Here is a 12,546-nt window from a genome sequence, read left to right on the forward strand (position 1 = left end):
GACTCAGACTCTTTGATACCTGCTGACAGGTACTGAGTAGAGAGTCTGACTGATGTTGTTACTGGGAGCCGGAGAGGGTCCAGAAACAGCTGCATTAAATACTATAAGGACTTAAAATTGAGTTAAAGCAGAAGTAAGTGATATATTTGTGTTAATATTAGGGGTGTAACGGTATATGTATTCGTCCCGTGCCGTCACGGTACGTGGGTCACGGTTCGGTGCACACAGTCACACGACGAATACGTCTGAGTGAATATTAAAAAAAAAAAAAAAAAAAAAAAGTCGAGGCCTCACTCCGCAATCTAGGTGGCGGTAATGAGCCTCGAAGCTGCCACAACCGTCATAACAGACAAAGAAGAGAAGTGATGAGAGTGTGAAGTTAGAGGAGCTGCTGCTTCATTCTTGTCACCGTCTGGCTTCTCAATCAAACACAACAGCGACGGCAGCGGCGACGGCTCGCGACCATAGACTGTGTAAGCAGCTTGCGACTGGTCCACCGCATAGACTGTAAAGGTCGACCGGACAAAGTCCGTCGGCGATGTTTCACGGATGCGCGCTGCGTCGCTAGAAACGCATCAAACACGTTAGCGCATGTTCGCCCCCCCCTCCCTGCCACCCACATGTCAATCACTGGTGCAGGGAAAAAGACAACTTGTGTGTAACAACTTATCCCGCTGCTTTTAAGCAGGGTTTCCCGCAGCGCTTTCCTGTTAAGGCGGCCGCCTTAACAACAAAGAGCTGCCGCCTAGACTAACGTCTTCAAAAAAAAAAAAAAAAAAAAAATAGGCTATACTAGCGATATTCGCCGTGTTACTCTGTCATGTTTTCTCCCTTTCATTCAAACCCTCTAATAAACTTTTTTAAATGGGCCTATGCGTGCGAACAGCGGCCTCTGGTGGTATGTCATTTGTGCCATCTATCATCATTCAATCAACTTCATCTGGGGGAAAAACAAACGATTTTCGGAAAAGACGTTCATATGGAATTTGGATAGCTGACCCCGACAGTCAACCTGTCGCATCAAGGTAAGATTATTATTGAATTCTATAAATACTAATAATAGTCTGTCAACTGTTCGTTCGTAGTAGACTACCTGGAATTAATTTGATAGGCGTAATGTTTTCTTATCAAGGCTGATTGCGTTTAACGTTTACAGGTGGCTGTATTAGCCTAGCCTGCTTTTGACGTTTGCATGTGATTTTCTCTCGTAATGTACACAGCCAAATGGAGCGAAAAACACAACCAAAAATTGTCGGCTTCTTCATGCGACGAAGCCGGCCGACTTCACCCTCTGCATCGCCTCCTCCCCCCCAACCGCCGCCGCCCCCACCACCACCAGCAGCAGCAGCAGCAGCAGCAGCAACTCCTCCACCGCCGGTGGCACCGGATCCCCGGCAATCCTCTAAACACCGAGGCAGTGGGTGGAACCCGGAGTGGGCAAGGGACCCCAAATATGCAGGGTGGATTTACCATACCGAACACGGTAGAGCATTATTTATTTTATGTTAAATGATGAAATATAAAATGTAGACTAAGCTATATTAAGTCAGTTATTGTATTATTCCTAGGAATGTTTTGCAGACTATGCAGAATGCACCGTCAAAGGGCATTACGTGGCCCCTCTCAAAGGCCGTTCATAGAGGTCCCCTGCATTAACTACACACGTGATGCCTTGGACTCACACTTGAGCTCAACTAATCACATTTCATGTGTGGGCATTGCAGCCCAATCAAGCCGAAGTAAGTGTTTCTGAGAGGTTCAAGAATAACAAAAAACAGGGTGATTAAATTATATTTATTACATTATTTAAATTAACAGTGACTGTTTAATGTTTGTGTATTAGGTCTGCCCATCAATGAGGCATTTCAGCCCATTTTGAATATGGAGCATGAGGCCATAATTGGAGGCTTTAAATGTCTATACTGGTTGGTAAAGCATGAGATTGCACACCATACCAATTACCCAACATTGTTGGATCTGGCAGACCTCCTAGGCTGCGAATATTTTTCCAAACTGAAGGTAAAAAAAAAAAAATCTATTACAGTGTACATTTGCTGTCATCTGTTTCTAGTAGAATTAACTATAATTTAAGGATATATTATTTCCCTAGATTGATCAGAGGACCAACTACAGGTCCCACAGGATTGTGGACGAAATGCTCCAAATCATTGGTGAAGTGGTGGAGGAGCCCATTTTAGAGGCCATCAAGTCATCAAAGGCTATTGGCCTTGAAATTGACGAGTCCACAGATATCTCTGTAACAAAACAGTTAGATGTCCATGTTAGGTACAGTAGTGGTCACCTTCTTCATTTTTTAAATGGTTCAATGATGGCGTCTTCCTGTGTGTAACAAAACCAGGTAAGACAAATTTGAAATGAAAAATGTTTTTTTTGTTAATACTCCAGGTACACAGACAAGGAAGGAGAGATGTTCTGTCAATTCCTGGATCTTGTACCCATTCCAGACAGCTACAACTATAGCTGAAGCTGTGAAGGAGGTCATGACACAGAAAGAGATTCCCCAGGACCGCATCTTTGGCCTTGGAACAGATGGAGCGGCAGTGATGACCGGTAAAGTGAATTAAGGAAAAGGACGCTAAGTTAATGTCGAAACTAATAGGTTCCCTTGTTCTAATACCTGTTTTGTTTTTTTTTAATTTTTATTTTAGGAAAACAGAATGGCACAGCAAAATTGCTGACTGACTCCTGGCCAGGATTAGTGTCGGTGCACTGTGCTGCTCATCGCCTGGCACTAGCATGTAAAGATGCAGCAGATGGAGTGCCATACATGAAAATCTTCAGAAAGCACCTACAAGACCTGCACCTTTATTTTAGGAATAGTGCAAACCGCACCAGCGCTCTACAAGCAGCTGCCAGTGTGCTTGGAGTAGCAGACCTGAAAGTCACAGTAAGTGAAAACATCAGGTGTTTGAAGTTAAGTACATCACATTCCTGAGATAAATATTGAATTAACTGCCCTATCCCCCACCCCAGGAGGTTAAAGACACTAGGTGGCTGTCACAAGAGAAGGCCATTTCAAATCTCCAGCGAAATCTACCTGCAGTGCTTGCTACACTAGCTGAGGAGGCAGACTTAAAGAAGGACCCTGTGGCACGGGGGTTGTACACCTACTGTGCAACTTACAGATTTGTTGCAGCTATCCACCTGCAAGCAGACATCCTGCCCTACCTGGCCCAGCTTTCAAAAGTTGTTCCAGAAGGAAAACACCAATTTCATGGCAATCAAGAACCATGTAAGTTGATTGATCTTTATTTAATACATGTCAATTTTCCTTTGGAAATATAAAATCATGTTTAATTTGTATGTCTATTATAGGTTCCTGTTACCATTGAGACATTGAGGAAAATTAAAGCAGCAGGTGAACGGCAACCTGAGGGCTCCTTTCTAGCTCAGGTTGAAGAGAAGGTGACCAGTCTGAACATCAATGCAGAAGAGGAGAGGAGAAGACGTGGGACAGATCATTCCATCACCACCTTATGGGAACGTTTTCAGACACAAGTAAGCAAGCTCAAGAATGAATAAACAATAATAACCCACCTGAAATATGAGCCTACATTTGAATTTTCTCTCACATCTAATGTGAATAGGTCATGGACCCCTACATTGATGGACTGATTCAGCACCTGGAGCTGAGGTTCCAGCAGCTTGGGATTCTTGGTGCTTTTAGTTCCCTGGGACCACAAGGACCACAAGCTGATGAGAGTCAGACTGTCTCAGACCTACAACTACTGGCCAAGCAGTTCCCTCCCATCAGTGAGAAGGCACTTCTCCAAGAGTGGCAGAGCTACAGAGTCCTAACAACAACTGGAATACTGAAAGTGAGTGACAGTCATTAACACAATATTAAGTTGTTTATGTGAGTTCATGTATATCTGTCATTGACCAATGTTCTCATCCATCAGGACAAGTCCCAGCTGGAGATAATGACAGCAATGGCATCAGGGTATGATGAGCTCCATCTCCTCTACCCAAACCTGTCCCTCCTCTCTGCCATCGCCCTCACAATACCCGTCTCCAGTGTCAATTGTGAGAGGGATTTCTCCGCAATGAACAGGGTAAGTCCATCTCTCAGTCTTAGGTTCTATCAAAATTATTACACAAAAGTATCAAATACTAAACTTCAGTTCATTCACTGTTAGATCAAGACAGACCTGAGGAACAGGCTGCAGGGCAAAAGTCTGGCAGCCTGCATGAAGATCAGCATAAATGGTCCTCCAGTGAAAGACCTGAACTACAACAGGGCCCTTGAGAAATTCTTCTCCACACCGAGGAGAATAGTGTGTAGCGATGCTACTTGTCGGCTCTGCCATAAGTAGATAAGTGTCTGACTACCTTGCTGTGGCACTTTGTTATTTGCACAAATGTTTTGCACCCTTTGCTGTTAAAATTGCACAAAACCCTCTTGTTTAAGTTGCTGTTTATTGCCCTTTATTTATGGTATATTTGTATTGCTGTACCAGATGTTATTTTGAAATGCTAAAGATTTTTATTTATTATAAGATATTGTTATTTGGTTATTTTTTAATAAATATGTGTTCAATGTAGTAATCAGAGTCTGTAGTCTATTGCCCCCCAGGCTGCGGTGGCAGCGATGAGGCGGAGACGTGATGGCGACCGGCCGAGTTACACTGTTCCTTACACCCACCCACCCCCTTCCCCGTCCGTCCGCCTGTCCCGGGCGACGCCGCCTCCCCCTGGAGAGACACCACCTTAACTAACAAATTTTCTGGGGGAAACAGTTTTAAGCCTCTTGACATGAACACAGACAGGACCAGAAACATCACCAAAGTAACTGCCATCTAGTCTAAATTAACTGTGTAAACCAACAATGATGTTAGTTTCTTGTTTTGTTTTGTTTGTAATAGCTGTCAGTTGTCAAGTGCAAGTTTTTTTCCCTCTAGAATTAATGAATGGCATGATAACACTCCTAATGCACTTGTTTAATTTTATATTCAAATTTTTTTTTTTTTTACTTTATACAGGGATGCAAACGGGTCAGGACCAAAAAAGAGAGGAATTTCCCGGGGGGGGGGGGGGGGGGGGCTCACCATTAACAAATCACGGAAAAGTCAATTTCCAGTAGCTAGTTCAACCCCAACCAAGTATTGATTGATTATAGATGGACATAGTTTTCAGAAGGCCAACATTTCTAGATTAAAAATGCTTAAAAAAAAAAAATTCCTTAGCAATATTTCCATTTTGGAGATACTGAATTTTAGGTCTTCACTGAATGTTAGTCATAATTATTACTATTAAAATAAACTGAATAAATAAAGACATGGGATGTTTCATTCAGTGTGTAATGGACATATAGCCCTATATAATGTGTTAGTTTCACTTTAATTGAACACATTCTACATCGCGGAGGCGACGTCTCTCCTTCACCTCTGAAACGGGGCAGAGCTCCGTGGAAACACCTGCCTGACACAGCAACGTAGGGAACCGTGCATGTCCGCGGCACGGGGGAAAAAAACGGCGTCGCCGTCGCACCGACTGCACGCGGATACGCGCCGCTTTAATGAGCGCGCATGTCGCGTCTACATTGGAGGTCGGCTGTTATCAGTATAATCAGAGACAACCATGAATGAGTTCGCCTCAGTTTCACGTGATTGTCACTGTCAGCCTGTTAGAAAAACATTTTACTGACCCCAGCTGAGACGCTGAGACCCCCCCCCCCCCTCCCTCAAAAACAAAAACTCTTCGGATCTGAACGATTCACACAAGTCACCTAATTGGCCATGAAAAAAAGCGAGTTTCGCTTTTCGGCGCGCTGTTTGCATCACTGTTTATAACACAAGACAGATTTTAGTTTTACATTCAATAGTGTCTGTTGTACCGAAACCGTACCGAACCGTGACCCCTGAACCGAGGTATGTACCGAACCGTGACTTTTTTGTACCGTTACACCCCTAGTTAATATAAGTCTTAAATAGTTATATCTTCCGACAGCAATCACTTACATAGAGTGTTTGGTCTGAAACACGGGTCTGTCAGTCATTTTGCTCTGCTCTGAGCCCAGGAGAAAACATTTTATCGTATCCTACAGTTTTTATCCAATGAGGAGAGAGAACGGCATGCAGGGCTGTGTGTGCAGCCAAGGGACGCCGTGAATGTGGTGACGTAGGGACGAGGACTGTTATGGTGCGTTCAAGGAAACTCGTATTTTTCCGACCGTGAAGTGGTCCAGTTCGATCTGGTACGAGTTCACTGGTCGGAAGTTACGAGTGGCCGTTATAGTGACTTTCACCGGTAAAACAGGTTGGAAAAACACAAGTGGGTTGCCTGGAACGCTACAAAGTCGTAAGTTGTGACTTGAAGCTGTAATTTACGGTTTCAAAAGCCTGCCTGGAACGCAGCATTAGCGAAAACGACCGGACCACTTACTTCTGCTTTAAATAAAACACTTTTTCACTAAACAAGTATGTTAGTCTACAGCCATCAGACATAGAAAACAAATCAGGACATTCCGGGCTCATTTTAAAGAAACGTTTATGTCTAAATTTATGGTAAAAAGGACAGTAAAACACATAGTAAAAGGTCACACTGGTGACACTTTCTATTGTCCTCTGGGATTGAATGGAAACGTCCTGTTTCAACCACCAGACACAAGATACCACATCTCAACTGGGTACAGACAGACTTCTGTGCTCTGGTTAGGTTAAGGGTGACATAAGGCTCCGGTTGGTAAACAGACTTTATCAAGCTATACGCTCTTAGTTTGGGTTTGTGCAGAATTTCTTCTGCCCAATTTAGTTTCTAATTTTCAAATAATTGTGGCCAGGTCAACGAAGGAGGAGACCGGACACAGAAATAATTTATAGTAGGATCTTTAATACCCCGACTGCCCTCAGATGAGCACAGCATTAATTCTCTAATTTTGAGAGATTTGCTTGTAACAGTCAAATAAAAATAAAACAAATTCTTTCCTGTCTTTCCTTAATTTCTTCTGACTGTCTCAGTACAAAATAAGCAAACAAACAAAAACAAACAGGCAAAACAAACTAAAATAAAACAAAAACAAACAACAGCAGTGGCCTATTCCTATGTAAACAGGAAATAAAATACATTAATTAGCATGAATACATTTTTAAGCCACTCTCCTCATTTTATCAGACACATTTTACAGTAGGCTACACATCAGGTTTTAGCCTAACTCAGTAAACTTCATGAATTAAATTAATAAACACCATGAATTAACTTTAATGTACATTTTTATATATCTTTGCAAAATATGTTTTTACCGTGACCTTTAATGAACTTACAATACATTCAGAAAGCAAAATCATTTGTTCACTTACTCTAGCTTGTAGCTTCACCCTGCACCTGGATGCAGCTCACACGCACACACGGCTCTCTGTCTCCCCTCTGCAAAATTTTTTTTCCTGCTATGGCCAGGCAAAGACCCGCCTTACTAGGCCTCTGATTGGCTTATCACGATGCCCTCTACTCTGACGGTTAGGTTTAGGCAAAGACGGTTGGTTTAGGCGTGTGAAGGGAGTGGTTAAGGTTAGGGTAAGATGCAGGGATAGGCTTAGCCTTGCAGAGGCAGCCAATCAGAGGTGGAGTAAGGCGGGTCTTGGCGGGTCTTGGCTGGCCGTAGTAGGAAAAAAAAATATCGCCTCCCCTCTACATAGGTAATAATAATAAGACTTTATTAATAATAATAATAATAAGACTTTATTAAGGACACAATCAAAGGTCCATAGGGACTAAAAATACATAAAAGACAGACAATAAAAACATGGCAACAGTTAATGTAAAACAAACATCGATCACAGACATAGCCATCAATATCAACCAGATACGGTCCCAGAGGGACAGACATCAGCCCTCACATACAGACTAGAGCGCCAGTGGCTCCACAGTCTTGAGGAGAACCTTAATGAGCTCTTCTCACCATCACACAGTAACACAATGATATCATTTCTAGAGGCTAATAACCTGCACATAAATTTATACATAAGATTGCGTATTACAGCAGAGCAGTTTGGCACTCCGTAACAACACACAGCTTCGTAAATAACATTTTAACACCGAAAATGTAACTGTAACTAAGATTTCAGTACACTATATGCCACTTACGCTGACCCGTGGTCGTCTAGGGCGGCTCCCGACACACTGGAGACAGACAGTACACAAACCCTCGACCGAGAAATAAACACGAAGTCTTCAGTCACACCAGTCCGTCAGACGGCTCAGTTACCGGTCCGCATCACTCGGTCACGTATTTCCTCTGTGATACACGGTTTTCACGGCTCAAACTCTTCACACACTCTCACAGACAAGTAATACACATCTCCGCCATTGTTTGCGTTAGGAAGACGACGGTTCGCGGGTGTTGTCACGTCTCGCGTGACTTCCTGGTTCTCACAGGATTCTCAACCTGGCTGGCCTTAAAGTGACAGTACAGAGCCTAAGCGGAAGCAGGAAGTAACGGTCACCATGGGACCTCAACTCTGAAAAACTCACCATTCAAATGAACGGGACTGAAAATTTTATTTCGTGATCCGTTTGAATTGTGCCATGAGAAAAAAATATGTCCTCTACCTGTTTAAAACATCACGTTTCATCCCGAGAAATCAGCCGTTTGTTGTAAAGCTATTGTAGAATAAAATTCAGAAGAATCTGTAAGCAGAAAGACTACAAGTCGCGTAGGTGACGTCACACACCAAATGCCGCCCTTTCACGTGTCAGTTGGTGACGTATTTTTTGTGGGACACAGATCTGTAATCCGTAGAGCGGTCTTTACACAAAATACATTCTTCTGTTGCTGTTTTACGATAAACGGCTGATTTCTCTTCATGAAACGTGATGTTTTAAACAGGTAGCCTAGAGGACATATTTTTTTCTCATGGCGCAATTCAGTCGGATTACGAAATAAAATTTTCAGTCTCATTCATTTGAATGGCGAGTTTTTCAGAGTTGAGGTCCCATGGCGCCGTTACTTCCTGCTTCCACTTAGGCTCTCTATTCTATTAGGGCTCTGCTAACACAAAAAACACAGTAACCCCTGTTCACTTGGCTACATAATATTATCTTAATATGTCTAACATTACAGGATAGTTTATTTCTATAAGACCTGCTTCATCAAATATTTTAATAAGTTCCCTTGTCCAATGACAGTTTTTTGAAAGGTTCCACAAAGAAATTAGTTTGACAAGTCTGCTGTCAGGCATGTTAATGAGTCTGTTCCATAGTCGCACCATGTCACCCTTAGTCCGCACTTCGCATGGTTCCCATCCCATATCGACATACTGCGAGTTTGGGGGCCATTTTGTGTACACCAAGAAAGCAGCACATAGCTCTGTTTTGAACTGTATTACATTTTGTTGGATTGCAATAGCCCCAAACCCCTGCACTATAGTCTAAGCTTGGACAAATACAAGAATTATACAACTGTGTATAAGTTTTATACCCAAGATCCCTACACAGCTTGGCCTTGTTAAGGACAGCTCCCAGTGCTCTGCCTGCTTGATTGATTGATTCTTTTAATGACCATACAGCCAGGCTGGTGGAATTTGCTTCCAGTACAGCTTATTGGTAGGCTACAGGTTCCAAACATATAACATGTATAGACAAACATACAATTACAACGATAGAACTTTTATTCCTTTTTCAAAGGTAAGATGGGCATCTAGAGTGAGTCCTAGGTATTTATAGTACTCATTATATAAGAGTACGTTAATTACCTTTATTTGTAGTGGTTTTAATTTTGCACAAGCTGCTCTGACCTGTATAAAAATGTCTGGCTAAAATCCTTAATTTTACTTTTTTGTCACAATCAAACTGCATCAGGGCCAGAAAGCATGAGATTAATCATCCGGTGCTGATCTGATATGCCTGGTTTAACACTGGAAGAGTGAAAATGCTTTCTCATTTGCTTTAGTGCGTCTTTGTAGACAAAACCTTTGTATGAATAATCACTGAATACATCCAGAGAAAATGATTTTCTTCTTTTTTTTTTCCTGCTAAAGAGTTTTACGAAATGTTTATTTGCCCCCCCTTTTTTTAGGATATGTTTAAAGTCAGCTGTCTGTTGAACCTGAAGCCGGTTTGATTGAAGTGTTTTATTTCCCAGTTCGGTGGTATTTTCAGAGCAATAGGTCAACGCTGAAGGAGAGTGTAGCTGTTCAAAGATCACTGTTTGCAGTTCAAGAGATTTTTTTTTCTAAACAATCCTCTCTCTGCTGTGATGTTCATATTAAATATCTCAGTGGTGACACAGTTCAGTACAGTTTATCCAGAGTGTGAGTGTTTTATTATGCAAAAGTCCAGACGTTCACACCACTTTATGCAAGCTGTCGACTCTAATGTTGCTTTTGCCAATGCTACTCGTTAATTTATGATTCATGCCACTGTAAATAAATTATTTTTATTGAGCCGGACTGTCTCTGTCTTTTCATTTCATCTCCTGTCCTCCTGCTGTCACGTCCTGTGTTACAGCTTCTTTAATGTTCATAATTAACATGAGAGACATTATACTGACTCAGCTGTTTCTTATGCCTGTTGAATGAACAGAGCAGTGTATGTAATACCAGAGTTTGACCAGCAGGAGGCGACATGGTCCAGGAAATTTAATGTTGAATGAATTGTTGTCATAACTTTTCTATGACTCAACCCTTGAATGTTTCTACAGTACAATCCTGAATCTTGCTGACAGACCTGTTGCTTTAGTTCTCTAATACACATATACACTTCAAGCAGAAGTAAGCGATCCAGTCGTTTTGGCTAATGCTGCGTTCCAGGCAGGCTTTTGAAATCGCAAATTACAGCTTCAAGTCACAACTTACGACTTTTGTAGCGTTCCAGGCAACCCACTCGTGTTTTTCCGACCTGTTTTACCTGTGAAAGTCACTATAACGGCCACTCGTAACTTCCGACCCGTGAACTCGTACCAGATCGAACTGGTACGACTTCACAGGTCAGAAAAACACGAGTTACGAGTTGCCTTGAACGCACCATAACAGTCCTCGTCCCTACGTCACCACATTCACAGCGTCCCTTGGCTGCACACACAGCCCTGCATGCCGTTCTCTCTCCTCATTGGATAAAAACTGTAGGATACGAGAAAAGTTTTGTGGTGGCATTTTTCTATGGGAAGTGACATAAAAGGTTGAAAACAACAAGACCAGTGAAAAGAGTTATGCCACCTTTAAAGATCAAGTATGAACTGTGTTATTATTTCAATAATGACTACATTACATTTTATGTTATTTTGTGTTGGTTTGAATAGTTGAAGTGGTAGTTATTTTGTGTTCTTATGTTGTTTCATTTCAACATTGCATCATCACTACTGGCAGCCATTTTGATCTCCAAAATTACAACATGCTCTTTAGCACCACTTAATGGATGAGAGTGTGCACTTCAACAGGATCTGAAGGAGTGCAAGGCTTAGTGGTGAACGGGGATGGATGTGAACTATATATGACCCTTATAACACTTTCTGCGGAGCTAGGAGTTTTGGCTTCCGGTGCAGTAACATAGAATGGCCACCAGGCAAGGATTGAGGATGGCAACATCTCAAATATAGTTAGGAAGGTGGTACACTTCCGGAGGATAGCATGAGGGTGAAACCAAGGTCACAGAATAAAATGCACAGTCAGCAGAGATAAGGCCTCAACAGGTGGGAGTGAGAAATACTGAGATCAGCACATGCCCAACAGTATATAAGCCACACATTGATGATATGAAATTAGTCGCTCTGTCGCTCTGTCGCCCTCTTTGCAGTGCACCCCGGTGCACGAAATTCTGAACTTTATTTTTCTTATCTTTTGCCTATGTATGCGACTCGGGTTGTTTTTCTTTTGCTTTGTTCTAAAGTGAATTAAAGACAACTCTACTTGAAGATCCATCTTTGGTCAGCGTTTAATTTGAGTCTTTGAAGTAAATGTCGGATAAGTTCACGGCCCAAAGGACGAGCTTATTTACCACGACAGTTTTCTCCTCGGCTCAGAGCAGAGCAGATTGACTGACAGACCCGTGTTTCGGTCCAAACACTCTATGTAAGTGATTGCCGTCGGAAGATACAACTATTTAAGACTTATATTAACACAAATATATCACTTACTTCTGCTTTAATAATATTCACAACTGTCCCTGATAAGTTGTGATAAACTGGTTGAAAGACATTTTACTGGTTCTTGTTAACCACAAAACCAACGTCCTGACTTCTAATCACAAAACTGTGACGAACACTTTTCTTTACACCTTTATTGTTCAGTATGATATCTCTGGTAATTGACCTTCGATCCATGAATTGGACTTTAGCCTGAACTTGTTGTGCCGATCCCAAAGTTTCCACCCTGTTCATGTGTTGCCTTGTTCCCTCCCCTTCAGATTAGTTTATTTGGATGAGCTGACAGGCCCTGTTCACTGCAGAGACACATGTTGTTGAGATCAGGGCTCAAACCAGTTTGACTTTTGAGCAACAGAAACTCAGACAGTCGTCGTCTGTGAGAGGTGAAATGGCGCAGGAAGGAGTTCATCTGGACCAGGAGACCTTCTCTTGTTCCATCTGTCTGGATC

At 42.2% G+C, this 12,546-nt stretch overlaps 1 pseudogene; it reads left to right on the forward strand.

Moving 5' to 3' along the window:
- Positions 1 to 1,570: 1,570 nt before the first annotated feature.
- Positions 1,571 to 4,735, forward strand: LOC146959531 (zinc finger protein 862-like; annotated as a pseudogene).
- Positions 4,736 to 12,546: the final 7,811 nt, after the last annotated feature.

Source organism: Trachurus japonicus, unplaced genomic scaffold (assembly GCF_045865225.1).
Source record: "Trachurus japonicus isolate A0001 unplaced genomic scaffold, Traja_1.0 AP031198.1".
Lineage (NCBI taxonomy): Eukaryota > Metazoa > Chordata > Actinopteri > Carangiformes > Carangidae > Trachurus > Trachurus japonicus.